The 20,450-nt window shown below is 41.8% G+C and overlaps 1 long non-coding RNA gene across 1 annotated transcript in view; it reads right to left on the bottom strand.

Moving 5' to 3' along the window:
* Positions 1 to 11,964: 11,964 nt before the first annotated feature.
* Positions 11,965 to 20,450, bottom strand: part of LOC116660226 — a 53,400-nt gene continuing 44,914 nt past the window's right edge. The window contains exons 2-3 of the long non-coding RNA XR_004315632.1: positions 12,682 to 12,790; positions 11,965 to 12,187 (exon numbers count right to left, since the gene is read on the bottom strand). This is a non-coding gene — a long non-coding RNA (uncharacterized LOC116660226). The remainder of the gene's footprint in view (positions 12,188 to 12,681; positions 12,791 to 20,450) is intronic.

The raw sequence follows: 20,450 nt of genomic DNA, 5'->3' as shown, positions 1-20,450 counted from the left end.
ATCATCCTCTGACCTCCTGTATATGATCCTGGTCTTCTCTTCGCCCTACAAGAAGATAAGCTGCATGGGGGCACTTTGATTTGTTCACAACTGTAGCTCCCTTCCTAGAAGGGCATCTGTCACTCAGGTGACAGTGTGTAAGTATCTGTTGAAGCCATACATAGATGTCCAAGGACATTTGGAGGTTTCTGAGCTCCCTTCGTGTGATCCCCATCCTCTCTCACTCTCAGAGTTTTCTGTGGCATCAGACCCAGCAGACCTTCCTTTCTACAGCAAACCCTCTCCCAGGGCACTGGATGAGCAGAGAAATGAGGGGCTACAGGGCAGCCTGTGAAACCCTCCATCTTCTTCGCTCCTCCATAGCTTGCTCTCTGGGTCCTTCTGTGGGGCTGCAGTGCACGTGGACAAATGATTCATCTAGGAACCAGGCTGTGCCCAGTCTGAGGGTCCTGGCTGATGGCACACATGGGAGCACGAGCAAGAGAAAAAGCATGTGATCAGATCCCAGTGAACTTGTCTGCTTCACCATGAATGTTTTGCACTACCATTTATGTTGGAAATGATCATCAAAAGCCACAGTCTAGCATGATGCTGACATTCGAGGGTTGAGAACAGAGAGTCATTAAGTTTTAGACAAGAAGATGATGCTCAGTGACTGCTCTTCTCCAGGGGGTGTCCTTCAGGGCACTGCAGGGTGCTGATGCAACTGCATCCCGGGAACCTCAAAGCCTCCTCGCCTCTCCTTTGACCAAGGGTTCCCCTCGTCTTCTCTGGGGTTGGCTGGAACTATGATCGCCTTGTATTCTTAAGTTAAATCATTACATTTTCCTTGAATTACTTGTGTTAGTGGAAAGAATAGAGCCTCTGAGATCAGGTGGACCTGGGTTTGAATTGTGGCCACATCACTTTCCGATCATGTGGCCTCAGGCGAGTTGTTTAATTTCTCTTGATCTTCCCTTTATCCACCTACGTATCGGGGTTATAAGCATCTCCCATCTCTGGGCTTTGGGGGGGGTGGATACAATGAAATAGCAGTTTTAAGATACCACACAGTTTCAACCTGGACAAGTAAAAGCATACTCTCTGGTCCAGCCTACATCTTCCCTTTCTCTCTCTCTCGGGGTATTAATAATTCTTCTTAGTCTAAATCACATGTGACTGCGTTTACATGAAAGTTCCTTTTGCAAGACTGGTGCTTCGAGGACTTGGTGTTTCCCCAACTAGATGACTTCTTTCCAGCCACATGTGTGAGTGAAACTTACTAAGTGAAGAGCTAAGAATGAAACGGTCTGGGAAGAGAGCCTGCGGCTGGATGTGTGGGATATCCTTATCTGGGAGAGTCTTAAACAAAAAATTAAAAGCTTAAGTCTTCCTTCTGAGGGGTTTCATCACCACCAGTGTTCATCATCACACTGCTGTACCTCTATTAAACATCAACCGGTCTAGAAACTCCTAATCGAAAATGATTGCCTGACAACTAAGTGAAATGAACCAGACGATGGTCACTTCACTTTGATGAATAAGGACACTCACAATCATTAAAGGTTAATCTGAAGTAAAGAAGATTAGGAATTTGGGATTACCAGTTGCACATTACTATATATAAAACAGATAAATTACAAGGACCTACTGCATAGCCCAGGGAACTACATTCAATTTCTTGTAATGAGCTATAATGGAAAAGAATCTGCAAAAAAAAAAAAATATATGTATATATGTACGTATATGTGTAGCTAAATCACTTTGCTGTACACCTGAAACTAATATTGTAAATCAACTATACTTCAATAAAAAATTAAAATTAAAAAAACAGAAATTGACACATTATAAACTGACTATACGTCAATAAAAGATAAGAAAAAAAGAATAAAAAAAAAAAATAAAGAAGAGTAGATCTTACTACCCTCCCTCATTTTTTTAGAACCTCTGTATGAAGAATGATCATTCTTTTTTTTTCTAGTCTTAACCTGGCTGAGTTCTTTTCATCCGGAAGTTCCCCTGCTTGCTGTCTCTCAGGCTCGTGCTGTGGGGCGAGGTACACACACATGGGCTTGGTGGAGCTGGACCTGGTTTCAAGTTGTGGCCCTGACACTTAATACATGTGTGACATCACCCACCTTCACTCTGCAGTTTCGGAAACTGAGCCCCAGGGAAGTGAATACTGCCTTTGCTAAGGTCTTGGGAGGATTAAACCAGATAGCGCCTGTAAAAGGTCTGGGATACACAAGGCACAAATAAGCAGCAGTAACTACTATTACTGTGTTCAAGCTTTCAATGGCTCTTCTTTCAGGAAAAGATGGGGATGGGGAGCGATCACCCTCTGCCTCTTAATTTATCTTAAAGAAACAAAGCAACACAGCCAGCCTAACTCTGGTGCACGAGATCAAGGACTGTGGACCCCTGTGGATGAAGAGATTTTTTAGCAACTTACTATTTTTTAAGCATTGTTGAAGGGTATGTAGATACAGCCGTAGCTTGGTGAACAGGTTGGTAAACCTTATGCCCCAATCTTTGCCTCCTCTTGTACTTTTGACTTTCACCTTGCTCTTTTCCATTGTCCTCCTTTTACCTGCGGAAGGTCCGCCTCCTTCTTCAACCAATTTGGGTTCCTTATCTATAGATATTGACATCTAACCTTCTTAAGATGGTTCTCCCTGGTTTAACCATCACTCCTGTACCATCTCTTAACCTCCCCTAAACTTTGTGTCACCTTGGGCTAAAACAGTGGTTCTCAAATGGGGGTTATTTTGCCCTCAGGGACATCTAGCAAATGTCCAGAGACATTCTTGGATTCTTGGTAGTCAAATTGACACTGCAAATGGTGTCCAGTGAGCAGAGGCCACGAAGCTTGCCGCACATCCTGTGATGTGCGGGACAGCCTCCATCACAAAGAATTATTCAGCTTAAAATGTTAACAGTGCCTAGATTGAGAAACCTGGAGTTAGGGTAAATGCAGACTTTTCCAATCAAATCAGGACATATTGGGGTGAGAGATAACCCTCTTCACAGTTAAGCTTGGACAGGAGGTGCAAACTGGGACTAGTACTGAAGGCAGACAGGATCTGTGGTCCCCTGTCTTGAGATGGTTTTCTTTTCGACTGATAAAATATTGTCTGTAAGTATTATTTTAGTTTGCTTTCTTGACTTGCTGATGGCCTACGTTATCATTTAGACTCTTAGCTACCCACAGGTAGGAAGTGTAGCCTCTGCACTTCCCCCTCCTCCTTCTAGGACTTTATACAGAGCACTTACTTGATAAACCTTCAATAGGTACATGAAAAAAATGCTCGATATCACTAATTATCAGAGAAATGCAAATCAAAACTACAATGAGGTATCACCTCACACCAGTCAGAATGGCCATCATTCAAAAGTCCACAAATGACAAATGCTGGAGAGGCTGTGGAGAAAAGGGAACCCTCCTACACTGCTGGTGGGAATGCAGTTTGGTGCAGCCACTGTGGAAAACAGTATGGAGATTCCTCAAAAGACTAGGAATAGACTTACCATATGACCAGGAATCCCACTCCTGGGCATATATCCAGAAGGAACCCTACTTCAAAATGACACCTGCACCCCAGTGTTCATAGCAGCACTATTTACAATAGCCAAGACATGGAAACAGCCTAAATGTCCATCAACAGATTACTGGATAAAGAAGATGTGGTATATTTATACAATGGAATACTATTCAGCCATAAAAAATGACAACATAATGCCATTTGCCTCAACATGGATGTTCCTGGAGAATGTCATTCTAAGTGAAGTAAGCCAGAAAGAGAAAGAAAAATATCATATGAGATCACTCATATGGAATCTAAAAAAAAAAATGAACACAAATACAAAACAGAAACAGACTCATAGACATAGAATACAAACTTGTGGTTGCCAACGGGGAGGAGGGTGGGAAGGGATAGACTGGGAGTTCAAAATTTGTAGATACTGACAGACATATGTAGACTAGATAAACAAGATTATACTGTATAGCACAGGGAAATATATACAAGATCTTGTGACAGCTCACAGCAAAAAAAAAAAAATGTGACAATGAATATATGTATGTTCATGTATAACTGAAAAATTGTGCTCTACACTGGAATTTGACACAACATTGTAAAGTGACTGTAACTCAATAAAAAATGTTTCAAAAAAAACCTTCTTGACTGTACTTACTTATAATCTCTGTTCACAACTGGGTCTTTGACAAAACCTACTATAACCCTTTCAACAATCAATTACGTTAGACACCAAAAAAGTGGGTGAAATGATGGAGAAGAATTCAACAAGTACCACTGCTCAGGATGTAGAGAAGATTCTACCTTCTGCAATATGTAATTCAATGAAATATACTAAGCAAGGTACAATCCCCTTAATTGGTACTCAGTTAAATTACTCATGTTTACTGGAAATGTTCTTATTGCACAAAATGTGCTTCTATTGAATCAGATACAATTTTATTTTGAAAGCATGGTAATACACGTAAAATGAACGAAAATATAAAACATTCCCCAAATCCTACCCAGGAGTAGTAGATGTGTAATAAAGATTAGTTCTGTTTGTATTCCTAGTGCATATAACAGTCTAAAAATAATTTCAAGCCATTTAAATTTATTTCATACAGTTTTAAAATTATAGTACAGTCAGTGACAGAGTGTCAGTCTCCAGTGTGCAGCACAATGTCTCCATCGTGCATATACATGCATATGTTCATTTTCATATTTTTTCCATTAAAGGTTATTACAAGATATTGAACATTGTTCCCTGTAATTCACAAAAGAAACTTTTAAAAAAGAATCTATTTTTATATATAGTAGCTAACATTTGGAAATCTCATAGTCCCAAATTTGTCGCCTCCCACCCCCTTTTCCTGGTAACCATAAAATTGTTCACTGAGTCTGCAAGTCTGTTTCTGTTTTGTAGGTGAGTTCATACCATACATTTCTGAAGTATTGATTCTAGGGGATATTTGGAGTTACTGAGATGGTTAAAATCGGTTGGTCTATGAGTTTTCCAGGGCTCTGTGACAAAGTACCGTAGACTGGGTGGCTCAAAAAACAGGAATTGATTGTCTCACAGCTCTGGAGACAGAAAAGTCCCAAATCAAAGAGTCTGCAGTTGTGGTTCTGTTCCAGGCCTCCCCTCCAGGCCCTGCAGATACATCTTCTCCCCATGTCTCCTCACATCCTCCCTCTATGTGGGTCTCTGTGTCCAAATCCCCCGCTTTGTATAAGGACAGCAGCATATTGGATTAGGATCCATCCTGTGAAGGCATCCTAACTTGAGTGCCTCTAGGAATAAAGACCCTGTCCCAGATAAGGTCCTTTAGGACTTTAACACATGCCTTTAGGGAGGCCTAACTGATAGTTAAGGAAATGCCATAAAGAGATTATAAGCTAACCTTAAATTTTGTAGAAAGAACTATTTTGTAATGCCTTGCTATAAAGAGAAAACTGGGAGTCAATACAGCTTGGAGATATGTGATGACCACACATTATTGTAGACACTGGAAAATACATTCCAGTGGCTGATCCTTAAAAATATTGTAAAGAACTTTTCTGAGGAAATCACATAGATCAAAATATTAATCTTTCTTCTGAATATCTCAGAATACTTTGCCTGCCTTGGACTTATTTTTTTCCCCTCCCAAAATCTCTCGAGAGGGATATGGGACATCCTCCAGGTGCCGAAACTGAAATGTGTGGAAGGAAGACCATTTGTTGCACACCAGCTTCACTTTCTAAAAGCAGAGCTTAATCTGCTCTCTGCATTTGGCTTTATTGGAGGTCTGTTTGCTTGACTGGTTAGAGCATGAAAAAGATTATGAGATTCCAGGTTTGTTGATCTTTAAATGGATTGTGTTCACTAAATAAGCCAAGTAGGGGTGGATCTTGAGGGAAGCCCAAGGATATTCCAGGCTGGGACCTGAGCCAGGTGAGGGCTGTGGCTTTCTCTCAGGGTGAAACACACCACAAAGCTGCTGCCTGCCCATGGCATCAGGATAGGAAGGGGAAATTGAAAAATCTATGCATATTTATATAAAGATACAGGCATAGATCTTTCAATTTCCTCTTCCTGTCCTGATGTGTGTATATATTACATTATAAAAATATATTCTGTAGAAATATTATAAAATATGTATGTTTTATAGCTCTGTCTGTCTGTCTGGAAAGAATGGTGGACTGGGAGCTGGATTCCAGCCCCCATCCTGCCATTAAACTTCTAAGTGACTGTAGGCAAAGCCCTCAACCTCCTAGGCATCTGCTTTCTCAGCTGTAAGATCAGAATGTTAGCTTGGGTGCCAGGCAAGGCCCCCAGCAACGTTAGAGTCTTAGGGCGGAGATTGTTCCAAATATTAAAAAGCAAAATTTACATGGTTAACCCCTAATGCTAAATCGGCCCTTAAAGAACAGTAATTCTGCCACCTGGCCCTAACCTGGTCGTTACTACGACCTGGGGGATGGAAGGGGAGGGGAGTGGCAAGTGTTTTTCAAACAAATGGAAGAGTTCTGCAAGACACCTAGCGCTCACCTCCTCTGGCCTGCCAGCTGCATCCTCCCTCCCCGCCCCTCCCCTCCCCTCCCCAGGCTCCACTCCTGGAATCCTCATCAGCCCGCGGAGGGCTGGCCAGGACAGCCGCGGGTTTTAGGTTGTGAACTCCAAAAATGGGAGAGCGAAAAAGCCTCTGCACCCAGGGTCTGCCTCTTCTGAACCGTTTCACCGATTGTTAAATGAAGGGAAGTGACAAGGAGCGGGGTCGAGGACTGGACTATTTAAACAGAGGCCCCTTTATCTGCTCCCCCCACCCCCGCAGGGCAGCCACCGCAAGTTATCAGTGTCATTAACGGGGACAGCTGCTGGTAAACAAGGAGGATGTCGACACCAGCGCCTCGGTCAATAGGAATTTCACTTTAATCTGTCCCTTGCTTAAAGCAACACCCCTCTCTTTCTCTCTCCACCGTGCATCATTTATTTATCTCCGTCAACGTGCAGATAGACGGCTGGCATGGACTCCGGAAAGCCCGCTGGGACGGAAAATTAATAAGGTGCTAGGGACATTCACCTGAGGTCAATTGGAGGGGACGCGGAGAGAAGAGAGAACTCGCTCCGGAGTTCCCTGCTTAGCTGGAAACCGAGCCTACATATTTATAAAGGTGAAACTGGAGGGCTGCCAAGCGCCGGCATTTAAGTGATTAACAAATGTTTCTCTTTAAGTGGACACCTCTTGTTCTAAATATATTTGACAAGAATGCAAAGAGTCATCTGGAGGGCGGAAAGGGCACAGCTCCGGCTTTCTCCTGCGAGGCGGCGGGCGGGATCGCAGCCCCGGCCCCGGGCCCGCGCGTCCCTGCTCGGTGCCAGCCGAGTTCACGTCGCCGGCGGGCAGGCTGCCAGCGCCAGCGGCTCCCCGCTGTTTAACGACAATGGATTTACTGCTTCTCTGCATATTGGTGTGATTTTGTATAAACAAGGTTAACACTCCTTTTAAATTAAATGCACCACCTGGTGACTGAATGGGTGACCTTGCCAGCTCTTTTCACCTGGTTCCGAGGAGAAGCCCAGCCTCTCGCTCTGATTTCAACCCGGAGCTCTCGCTGGGAATCTCCATCCCTCCTCATTGAAACTGGGTTTCTGGAGGGAGCGGAGGGATCCCCTCGCGCTCCGACCCGGCCGTGGGAGGCCAGATCCCACGCGGGTACTAGGTGCGCCCAGCAGGTGCGCCCCATCCCGCCACGTTGCACGCGGCGCCGGTCGGATCCAGGCCGGGCCCCGGAACCGCGCGGCTGCCGCCCGCACGACAGCTCAAGGGACCGCCCTGGTCGATCGGGCAGTCGGTGTCACAGGAGAGTGACAGACGGCCTTGCGGGACCCTGCCGAGGCTGCTTCCAAAATAGGGATCTCCAGAGGGGGCAACACCGTGAAAAAGGTTCTTTGTGTCTCACTCTAGCGTGGTATTGATCTAATATAGGGCTCGGCGCTCTCCCCACCCTCTAGGAATTTGAACACCTGGAAAAATTCTCCCGGCTTTACATTTGAGGAAATTTAATGGTGTAAACAAACTCAGCAGGAAGCCCCCTTTGATATGAGGAGGCAGATCTGTGGTGCGGAGCTGAACGGGCTTGAAACGATTTTGCCTGGGAACGGCCATTCCGCAAATGGTTTAAGGATGGCTTGGAGTTGTTTAAGGGAAATTGAGACAGACAGCGCTGTTTTGGGAACATCTAGAAACTCCGTCTAGAAATTTCAAACAAAATAAACTTTAGTTACTCATGTAATTAAAGGCATCTCCTCACCTCCTCCTTGCTACTTGCCGCCTTCTGAATTCGGCAGAATTATTCAGTCTTGGCTGTTTCCCCTTAGCTTGCATTCTGGACGGGGTTTGTCTGCCCTATCGCGTTGCAAAGAAGGAAATCAGACCTGGAGAGGTACTATGACTTCCTCAGGGTCCCGTGATCCAGAATCCAAAGCTCCAAGCCTGGAAGTCCCATGTCGTCATTGCGGTGTTCCTGGGCGTCCTGTTCCATCTACCAGGATGTACTGATGAGCTATAAGCATTGGCTATTTGTTTATATTCTTAGCAGCGTAGAAATAACTGGTCAAATAGCATCTGCTTAAGGTTTCCTTAGTAGCTCAAATTGGAATAATAGGCATGTCTCTGTAATTAGTAGGTGATGGAATTTTAATTACTTAAAGTCTTAACAATTTTATATAAATTTTCTTAAAATTGAATCTGAATTCAGATTTATTAATACCTTTCAATGCATGAGGCAAAATGTGGCCTTTCTTCCAACATCTCCCTAAAGGGTACACTGTGTGTGTGTGTTGGAGCCGGTGTTAATAAAACAACTTAACATTAACAAAATCCATTGTCCATACTCGGTTAAGTGTTGTAGCCTGTTTTTAATGGTATTAAATATTCAGTGTAGACATTACAGGGTGCTTGGTTTTGGGGACACAAAAATGAATAAGGCACAGCCAGGATCTTGATGAGTTAAGGACCGAGGGAAATGTATGTGTAAAGAACTGCCGTGGGTGAAGGAAGCATGCCGCAGAGGGCCGGTAACTCTGGGCATCCCAGGAACTTCTCAGAGCAGGCAGTGCTGCATTCTAGGCAATTTCTTTGTGTTACTGTGAAACAAGGCAGAATAAAAAGATATTTACCATAGCTCATACAGGGACCACTGTTTGCCTGGCATCCTCTAAACCACTTGGCATAATTCTCAACAACCTTATGAAACAGGGATTGTTATCAATCCCCCTTCACATGCAGAGAAAATGAGGTATGGAGAAATGAAGTCACTCCATCGATGTTTCACAAGGAGGGAATTCAAACCCAAGCAGTCTGGCTGGAGACTGCCCGGTGGTGCTGCCCATCCATAAGTCCACGGGCATTGTACTGGCACCGCTATATGTTACTTTATTCCTTTCAGTCCATTTTCTAGGAACTAGCTACCCTAATGGGACATAAACTATTACAAATTATTCATTGCCAGACATTGTTACGGGCTTTATATTCAATCATCTAATTACCTTCTTCCCCCAAACCCTGTGAAATGGACATGTCCTCATTTCACAGGTACTGAAACTGGACACTTCTCCATCATCATAGTCAGAACCATCATCAACTTTATCTTCATCATATTAAATAAACTCATTGAATCACAATCCAGAGAGTCCTTAGAGGTGTAAGATATCCTAGGACAGGAAACATTTCAAACACTCTTTTCCACCTTAAGACCAGATTCCCAGACTTCCGATTGGATATAGAAGGCACAGAAACTGTCATAATAAACACACAGCAAATGAGATAGACTCAGAGAGAAATGAACACCTTTACGGAACAAGGGGGTTTTGTGAAGAGATCAGAGCAGAAACTGCAGGAGGGAATAATGGCTGAGAACGGGGCTGTCAGGAATACAAGAGGGGATGTCTAGCTAGTCCTGAAGTAGCACTTCCTTAGGGAAAATAGATTTCTGTTACCTGCTGGAAGCTGCTCGCAGAACATGAAGCAAATCACTTCTCAATAAAAGATTTTTTTTTTTCTTAGAATATTCGCCGCTGTGACAACTATCCTCCACTTTGTCCCATGGCTCCAAGTAACACCCTCTCACCACCCCAGTAAATATACTTTGGGTGAGAAGATCCAGCCACTTCTCTGAACCTCAAACCAGGTTGAGGAATGAAGAGGTGTTGCCCAGTCATTGTCTGGTTTTGTTTCAGGGATTACATATCATATCTACTGATTTTTTTCTGATTATACAAAAACAATATTATATAATAATAAAGGAAATTAGGAAAACTATGAAGAAGAAAACAGAAACTCATTGAAAAGCCCATTGCAGTAAATATTTTGGCATTATTTCTTCCAGTCTTTTTAGCTAACATACATGAATTTTGTTGAGAAAAATAAAACACACATGATTAGGATCGTTGTCATGCAGTTTTTTCAGTGTTACTTTTCCACTCCATAACATTTTTCTACTGTCAAATAGTCTTGAAATGTGTTATTTTTGAGGATTATGTAATAGTCATTGTAAGTATTTATTATAGTTTTACCTAATACAGATTAATAACATCCTTATTCCTGGGTAGCTTGGTTATTTCTAATTGTTGCTATTATAAATAGCCTTGCATATATATTTTGGCTGCCTTTGTGATTTTCCTCCCTTCAGATGGATTCCTTCAAGTGGAATTATTGGATCAAAAAAATTTCATTTTTGCTGTTTCATCAGAAATATGAACATACATAACATAAGTGAACTTGGAGGGTCTAGAATAAGAAAGGAAAGTGGAAGTGTAATAGAAAAGAACAAATCTGACTTCATATAAGATATGTTGCTTTGGCTCGAACCCTGTGCTCTGTTTCCTGGGCCCAGTCTTGCTGGTTCTGACCTTCACCTTTTGTTAAAAAAATATTGCCTAGAGCCGGAAATATACAGAATAGCCCATTCGCAAGGTTCTGAGAGGATATGAACATTTTCCCATTCATATAGAGATAACAAGCTGCAGAGTAGAAAATAACGTTTGTTTTGTTGGAGGTTTACAGAGACACCATGATCTGACCCACATGGACAGCTGCAAGAACAAAGGATTCCAAGAACAAAGAATTCCTACACCAAGAAGTTTGCAAGAACCAAGCATCCCCCTGGTCCTTTTTAGTATAAAAAGAGCCTGAATTCTGACTTGGGGAAGATGGTTCTCCGGGACACTAGTCTGCTATCTTCTCAGTCTGCTGCCTTTCCGAATAAAGTTGTTATTCCTTGCCTCAATACCATGTCCCCCGATTTACTGGTCTGTGGCATGGTGAGCAGAATGAGTTTGGACTCAGTTACAGAAGTGTTTGCAAATTTTGTTGCTACGCTTGTTAACGTCTATAAAAATTATATAAAATTATAAAAAAACATATATACCTTTTTATCAAACAAGGAAAATTAGGCTGAATTATCTTCTGTATTTCACCCTGAGACTTCCATCATATCATATGTTGTCGTCTTTGGGGTTGGATTTCTGCCTTTTGGGTATTAACAAGAAAAAAAAAAAAAGATATACAGTGGGGATGTTAGAGCTCAAAATACCCGCTGTGATTTGGAATCATCCAAAAGGAACTTAGATGTTCTAGTTTGTCAAGTACCCAGTCTCATTTGTATTTTTCAAGAACACAAGATAGGCAGAGCAGCAATTATAATAGCAACAATTAGAAATAACCAACCTACCCAGGAATAAGGATGTTATTAATCTGCGTAACAAAACTTTCACGAGCATTTATTAACTCTGGAGTCATAAGCTGTTAAGTGGTACTCTCAGGGCCAAAAAAAGACGTTATAGATTTCCAAGGCATCTAACTTTCTGTTGCTTCATGCCTGAATGAATTTGCATTGCTCCCTTGAAGTTATATTTGACAGTGTTCAATATAACTTCTTTCAGTTTGGGAGAAAAAGGACCCAAAATTTGTAGTTAGAGCTCCTGGATTGCCCCCTACTACCTGCTTACCTGTACTGCACTCAAACCCTTCCTCGTTCCCCACTTATCTGCCTGGACCACAGTCTGCTGGATGTTCCTATTAAGTGTGATACCCCATGTTACCTGCCTGTACCGCCTTGCATCCGCTGTGGTGGATTCTCTCTGCTTTCTGCTAGAGATTGGTCAAGGTCACCATGCACTTCACCTCCTCTCTTCTGGCTCTCACCCCCTGCTCTTGGACAAAAGTCACATTTGAGTGGAAAGCTTTTCTATTTAACTAAGGACAGTGTTGAACGGATTTTGCTTGAATGAAATGAAATGGAGCCTGAATTTATCTGGAAGTATGGAATCAGCAGAGAGAAATAAACACAACTCTAGAGAAGTGGAAAAACCATTGTGTATAATTTTGCCATTTTTCACTCCCAGGGATTTGGGCGTTATTTTAAAGAAGCATGTTTTCAAACCTACCGATAATAGAACCAAGCTGTATTCAACGTGAATGGGGCTTCCATTGGGAAAGTTGAGGTTCTCTTTCCATTTTTGCCCAAATAGAGAAGCTCTTCACAGCTCTGAGCTTCTGCCCTCTGACCCTGTGCCATGCTGGAAGATGTTAGATATAATCTCACAGAATAGCCTCTGTCCCTTCTGTGGGGAGTCAGACAGTTCCTATGGGTGTGGGGGTGGTGATGGTGGTGGGGGTGATAACATAAAACGACAGCTCACCAGAGAAACAGCTGCAAATGCAGGGGAAGTATGCGGAGTCCCTCTATTTGTCTTTCCTCTGTCTGTGTTAATCAGGGTTATAAGTTGCAAACAGCAGAATCCACTGTAGCTAGTTGAAGTAGAAAATGGATTTAATGAAGGAAATGAGTGGCTCACAGAATCACTGAGGGGGACTGGAGAACCAGATCTGAGGCTAAGTTTCTAGACATATATCCCACATCAGGCCACAAAATGGCAGCGTGAGAAGACAGATGGACTGGGTCCTTCCTGAGCAGAAGACTTAAAGACCTTTTCTGCAGCCACTGCTGCTGACTACATGGATGGAGGCCAAGCTTGCACTGGGAACACAACTTTGCAGCCCAAAGCCAGAGGCTGATAATGCCACCCATTCCAAGAACATTGGAAGCTCCACCAGGAGCCTGAATCAAATTCTCAACCAGGGGTGACTCATGAAGGTGGCTTCTCGGGAGACTCAAGGGAGCCTGGGAATTTGAATCCTGGTTTCTACACTGGGTTTGGGGGTCATGTGCAGATTCCCCAACTTTGCTGTCTAGCATGCACATTTATTCAACAGGAAGATGTCTTCCCAGTTCTCACTGTGAAACTTGCGATGTAGCAAAATGGCTGAATGTGTGGGCTTCAGAATCAGTCCACTGTAGAGTCACACCCCCTGCCCTGTCTGTTGCTCTCTGACTAAGTCACGTCACCTCTCTTTCTTTCTCATCTGTGCCTCAACTTCCCTATCTGTAAAATACAAATAATACCATATACTTTGGAGGAGTGACAAGAATTTAAGCCAACATATACATAAAACCCTCAGTGTAGTTCTTTGTAATGGAGTGAGTATTCAATAGATGGTGGTCCTCATTTGAATTCCTAGTAATAAGGCTGAAAGTATATGGTTTGAAAAAGAAATAAGAAAAAAAGAAAACACACTTATTATCCAAAGCCATATGTTAACAATAATAATCCCATTAATCACAAACCAGCCTCTCCCAAGCCACCCAAGTTCAACTTAACGTTTGCTATAAGATATTTCGGTTCGCACAGGGGATTATATGGCAATAGCTGAACAATGGGAAAGTTTGAGGTCAGATGCTTCCTCGACTGTTTCCAAAATAAACAGTTACAGGAAGTTCACGCCCGTTGGCATGAAAGCTTGAAGCAGGGCTGGGGGGGTGAGGAGGGGGTTCTGTTACTCTAAGTTCTCTACAGGAGATGAGGGAGAGGATCAATACGTGGTTAAGTGTTTTAGCCACACTTTCATTATGTTTGACAGCGATGACAACGTAATACGCACTGAATAAAATGACGAATGCGCACAATTTCTCCCTCTCATACACACTGCTTCTATTTTTCTCCCGAACCTCCTGAGTGAAAGCTAGTCATACCAGAAGCATGCAGAGTGGGAGTTCAGATTGGCCAGGGCCAAAATTACCCATGAATTCCACATTTCCAGAGTTGCAGAGGGGGACATAACTACTCAAGGGGGAGAGAACAAAAAGGCTACATGTTCAGTAGTTAATAGTCTCATCGACTGGGAAAGCCCTACTTGGTCACACATATTTCTTCATTTCTTTATCATCAGGCTGTGTCTCGTTCCCATGATGCGGGCAGAGTTCACGGACAAAGGAGTCAGAAAAAAATAAACAGAGCTAAATATACTTATGTAGATTTATATAATACGGGGCTCAACTTTTTTTTTTTTTTTAATGCTTTTACTCCAGCAACTTCACAAAATCACAGTTAGATGCCACCCAGTTCTACCTCTTGGCTGATCCCCAGATGTTTCCACTTGGACTTGAGGCCCACCAGGCAGCATCCAGATGTTTTGAGGGGGCAGAGGAAGTTCTTTCATTTGCGGCAAATTTGAGAAGTGAAGATTCATTGACTCATGTAATATTAATCTTCCTACACAAAGAATTTGGGACCAAGTTGTTTGCCCACTTTCCCAGTCCCGTGTAGGGTCATTTAACTGGGGTGGGCAGTGGGAAACCCATTTGGCTGGGATTTTGTATAGATGGCACTAAATTCCAAAATACCTACCACAGTTTCTGATTCGCCCTATGCAACTCTTTCTGTTCTTTTAAAAGCTATTTCATAGAGAAGGAGGAAACTTCCAGGCTTTTTGGAAGTGTTTTCTTATAATTTTGGACCAAGTCACTGTGATAGGGAAGAACGAAACTGACTCCATATTGGATCTGTTCTTTTAGCTCTAACCCTGTGCTGTTTCCTGGGCTTAATCCTGCTGATTCTGCACCTTTTGTGAAAGAATGTTGCCTAATGCCTGAAGTATACAGGATAGCCATGCTCAAGGCTCTCACCTTTAAGGGTGTAATACTTTTCCACATATATTGAGATAAAATGTTGCAGAACAAAGAATAACGTTTGTCTTGTTGGAGGTTTACAGGGACACCATGTCCTGACCCACGTGGACAGCTGCAAGAACAAAGGATTCCTGCACCAAGAAGTTTGCAACAACCAACCACAGCCCCTCCCCTTCTCAGTATAAAAGGAAACTGAATTCTGACTTGGGGAAGATGGTTCTCTAGGACTTTAGTCCCCCATCTTCTCAGTTCTGCTGGCTTTTTGAATAAAATCGTCATTCCTTGCCCCAGCACCTCATCTCCTGATTTATTGGCTTGTCATGTGGTAAGCATAATGAGTTTGGATACAGTAACATCACCATCACCATGACCATCTCATGCTTGGTCTCCTGAAATCCTCTCCTAAGATTTGCTCTGGAATCCTGTTTCTCTTCTAAATACCCTCCCGTGGCTGCTCATCTCATTAGAACAGCAAATCTTTACAAAGCAGATCTTGTCAACAGCTTCATAATCTGTTTCCTGTTTATCTCTGATTCAGTTTCATTTCATCTTCCTGCCTCACTGACACCTCCTGTTCCTGGCCCTCCTGCCTTGCTTCCTCTGCTTCATTCATACTACCTTTCTATTACTCATACAAGATTTGCACACTCCTGCCTGGATGAGTGGGTGGATGGGTGGGAATTCTTTCCCTGTTGTGTGTTCCCTTTATCCAAAATGTTCTTCCCTGGATGTTCCCATGGCCTGGCTCCATATTTCACTCAGGTCTTTGCCCGAGAGTTAACTTTTTTGAAAAACCTTCCATTTTCATTCTTGGTAAAATATCAGTGGCCCCCAATGAGTCCCTGATTTAACTCTCTCCTACTCACCATTTCATACTATGGCCTGACATAACAAATAATTATGTGCTTAATTGATCCTGTCTGTCTGTCTCTATCAGAATCTAAACTCCAAGAGGGTAAGATTTATGTCTGTTTTATTTCTTGCTGTCTGTCCAGGGCTGAGAACTGGACCTCACACATGCTGGGGATTCACTCAACAAACACTCGTTGGATGAATAAGCACTGTTATTTTATGGTTATATTCTCACGTGGTTTGTGAGAGATCTGCTCACACTTTATGGACATCAGTGGGACTCTGGTATGCTTCCACTTACAATGCCTGTTTTCCTGAAGAATTAGCTGAGGAATGGAGTAAACCAGATATTTTCAGAGCAGACATTCAATGATCAGAACCAGGACTTCGCTCTTTTGCTGTTTCTTTGCAATAAATCAACATGGGTCCTTATTAAAAAATAAATAATAAGTCCTAGAGATATAATATACAGCATAGTTAATAAGACTGTATTGTATTGTTTAAAGTTGCTAAGAAAGTAGATCTTAAGTTTTCATCACAAGAAAAAAATATTTGTGACTATGTGTGGTGATGGATGTCAATGTGATTGTTTCACAGTATATACAAATATTGAACCATTATGCTGTACACCTGAAACTAATATATTATATGTCAATTACATCTCGGTCAAAAAGGGAGTAATAGACATACCACATCTCTATTGCCTGAAGTGATACTTTATTGCACTTATTTCAAGAGCTGAGCTTACAAGGAAGCATGAGAACATTGCTGGACCTGCACCAACTCCACTGATGGCCTTTCTGGACTTGGGATGACATTAGATGCATGGTTGCTACCATGGAAACTTCTCATTAAAGTGTTATTTTTTTTAACTTATAGATATATAATCTGACCTTTTTTGGATGCTTAATTTAAAAATATGTAACAAACTGAAATCCCTTTATTTTTTTCCTCTTCTTTTATTGGTCATGCTCTGTTGGAATCCTCTGTACTCTGTACACTATGATTTTACTCCAAGGTTTCTTGTAGGCTCATTCCTCATTGCTCTGCTTTGCCATGAGGTCACCGAGACCTCAAAGTTAGGTTCTCGGTCAATATTTGTAAACCAAATAAATGATTTTTCAGGTCCCAACTTTACAGCATAGTAGTGTGAACTTGCTAACTCCAGACCTCAGTCTGGAGAACAGTCATGCATTGTTTCATTATGAGCCAGAATTTCTTAAAATTTGCTGCAACATGTTTTTGAAGAGTGTGATTGATTTTTTGTATGATGAGATAACAAAGATGGTATAGTGAATGTATACCCTAAAAAGAACCATTTATTTCTGATTTTGAAATTCTTTTCATCAAAATGGTTTCCCTCTCAATAAGATGCATTTTTCTGTGCTCAAAAAAAAAAAAAAAAAAAAAAGCAAGCAGATATCTGTCAAAATCACATGCAACGCCCTCAAGAAACTCAAGGAAACCAAGTATTAGATATAGATAAACTTATTCACCGTGACACAGATGTTGACCTAAATTTCCTCTGATTATATTAAGGCCCAAGAAGGGCATTTTAGACCTGCAACAGACTCGGAAATCTTTGACACTTAAACACACTGACTCAACACCTTCTTAGGCTGGAGATTCACATTTGAAGTTTTCCCTTCAAAAACTGGGAAAATCCTAGCTAGTCACCGTCCTTGGTTGAATGATGCCCAGAGAAAAGAAAAAAAAAATTTAATCTTCTTTTCATTTAAACAATTTTAATTCCCCAAGTTAAACAGAGAAAATGAAGATGTGGAATTGAAAGTCTAAGGCCATCCAGAGCTTTTCTGCTGATGTGATGGGCTTGGTGTATACCTACTCAGGTGTCTTGAGTCCCAGCATTTGAATAGTACAAAGTTTACCTCTTTTTCTATTTGGATCTTGATGAAATCAAGGAAGATATTATATAGTCTATTAAAAGAGGGCAGATAATGCACACTGTATTTACAACTTTTAAATGTATATTTTTTGCTGTTAATCATTATAGTAGACCTTAGAATATGCTACCTCTTCCACCAAACAGACTTGAACGATGCTCCCATTTGCTTAAATTGTGCTTTTTGTCAATCAGTTGCAAAAAAAAAAAAAATCCTTTGATGGCATTTTAAAGATCTCTTTTGTAGAAGCACTGAGGTCTTGTAATTGGTTGAGTGCAACTAGCGAGTCTGAGAGGATGACCTTTCACCCCAACCCAAAAAGAGCACTCTGGAGAGAGAGGTGTCATAATCTGGGTTTAAGGCTTCTTACCAACATGTTGAGCGCTTGTTTCCTGCTCCACACACAGACCGGGGCAGGAAAGCCCAGCTTTCAACATTAGTTTTAGCTCCCGAGATAGCCTCTACTCCTTAGGATGAAGGAAGGACTTATCCCACATCCCCTTGCCAGGTGGAGACATAAAGCACATGGTTTCTCATAATCAGTTGTAGGAAATTGTTGTGAGAAAGAAAGGGAAGGAGAGACGAGGACTAAGGAAGCCAGAATGCTCACGTCCGGTTTTTAGAGCGATGGTACTGCAACCTGTTAACTCATTTGTTCTTCCCTCTGTCCAACCCCGTCAAGTTCTTCTTCCTGCATCACACGCTGGATCTACTGCTCTGCTCCTGACATTCATCCTGGCATAAAAGTTAATGGTATGTGCTCCCAAGTCCAGCTGGGAGTTAGAATTCCATCAACTCCATGTACCACCTGTGGGACCTTGGGGTCCTATGTCTGGGTTTTCTGGACTTCAGCGTGGGTGTGTCCACAGTCCCTACCTCATAGCTGTGCTGTGTTAAAGAGGGTGATGTATATAAATGAGTAAGCCTAGTGTTTACAGGCTCAGTAAGAAGTACTTTAAAAACATCACACCTCTCTCTGCATGCTGGTTTCCTCAGACTGACAACCTGGTGATCCTACCTGGATGCCTTGTGCACTTAGGATCATCTTTAAAGGCATCAGGACTCAATAGACAATTACTAAAAAGCATGTGAGTTAGCAGATTAACTTATAATTTGTTATACTCCAGTTCATTTCTGGGGATCTAATATTTATTTTTTTTCTGAGCAGGAAATTCAATAACATCATCCTACTTTTTACCAAGCACCTAACCTGTGCTGGGCCACTTACTACTAGGTGCTTAGGTATGTTATTCCTAATTCTAATAGCACCCTTGAAAATTGATATTAGTATCTGTTTTTTCCAGTCGAGGCTAAACGGAGGTTCAGAGAGGTTAAGTAACTGACCCAAGGTTCGTAAGTAGCAAGGATAGAATTCAAAACCAGGTCCACCTGACCCCAATTTCTTTGCTCCTTTCTTCTCACTCCTGATATTAGAGCAAGTCTCTTTAGGTGCTACCTGGAAAGTTTGATATTTGAACAGAAATTCTGAAGGTGCTAGGACCAATGACTACGGTCAATAGACTGTCCTCTACTCTCTCGACAAACTTCTTGCCTCTCTTCATCCTTTCCATCCTCTTTTTCAGTCACTTTTGCTCCGCCTTCTTTCTACCAGATGACTAAGCAAAATAATAAAACGAGAGGCAAGTTCTGTTTTACACGTGGAGGTAAGAAGTTGGGATGTGTTGTCTGTTGGAGGGACTTGGGAAAGATTCTCCCAGAATTAAGAGCGTCTACCTGACTGAATAGAACTTGTAGAACTATGACTTCATGTTCATTTATAACTGGTTCCTGAAAAACCAAAAATCAAATAAAGCAATATCCTGATAACTTATTAATGAAAAGAAGAATGTTGCACATAATAAAAAGAAAGGTGAAAAATTCACATTTGAAATGCTTAATGTCAAGCCAATTCTAACGTGCAATTAAAAATAAATTCAGCTTAAAGTCATTCAGATAATTAGATAAATTTAATCTATATTTAACCAGGTCTAATTAGTGTGTTTTTACATAACAATTTCTATAGAGGAAAGACATGTTCTGTCCACTTTTTTTCTGAGTCTGAGGTGGTATCTGCTACAACTCCTCAAATAATTGTTTCTTTATCCCCGTTTGACGGAGAGATGATGTCACCATCAGACCTTTGTGGGTGGCAATTGGGACAACTTTGCAGTCACATGGGCTTGTACTTCCACTTGGTGCCCAGATGCACTAATGTCCCTCTCGACTTCTTCACTTGTTCTTTTTGCCTGTTGACTCTAAGTGTTACGTTATCTAGGTGTATTGTAGCTACAGTTCATATTAACCCCTTTTGAGACTAGAATAGAGTAAAATAAAAATGTACTGTAATAGACACTGTGTCACAGACACTTGTCTGTTACAGGATTACTTGAATTGCTTGCACTGGCGCTCTGGATGTCCCTGGTGTGTCAGGTTTCCTGCGGTCGTTAAAAAGCTGGATGAGATTTTAATCCCACGCAGAAGGGATGGTTACGTCGAATCACCTCATTTCTTGAATTTCTGATGCAATGATATAGTCATGGGAACGAGTAAATATTGGTGAGTGTATGTGTGTTCCAGATGCATCTACTGGTAACTACTCCTACTTAAAAACGGCTATTGATCCCAAGTTCAGAGAAACAATTGAGATGATCCCCAAACTCAGGAAAAGTTAAAATACTGCAAAAGA

The sequence above is a fragment of the Camelus ferus genome, chromosome 27 (assembly GCF_009834535.1).
Source record: "Camelus ferus isolate YT-003-E chromosome 27, BCGSAC_Cfer_1.0, whole genome shotgun sequence".
NCBI lineage: Eukaryota > Metazoa > Chordata > Mammalia > Artiodactyla > Camelidae > Camelus > Camelus ferus.
This window is presented reverse-complemented; position numbering and strand designations above follow the sequence as displayed.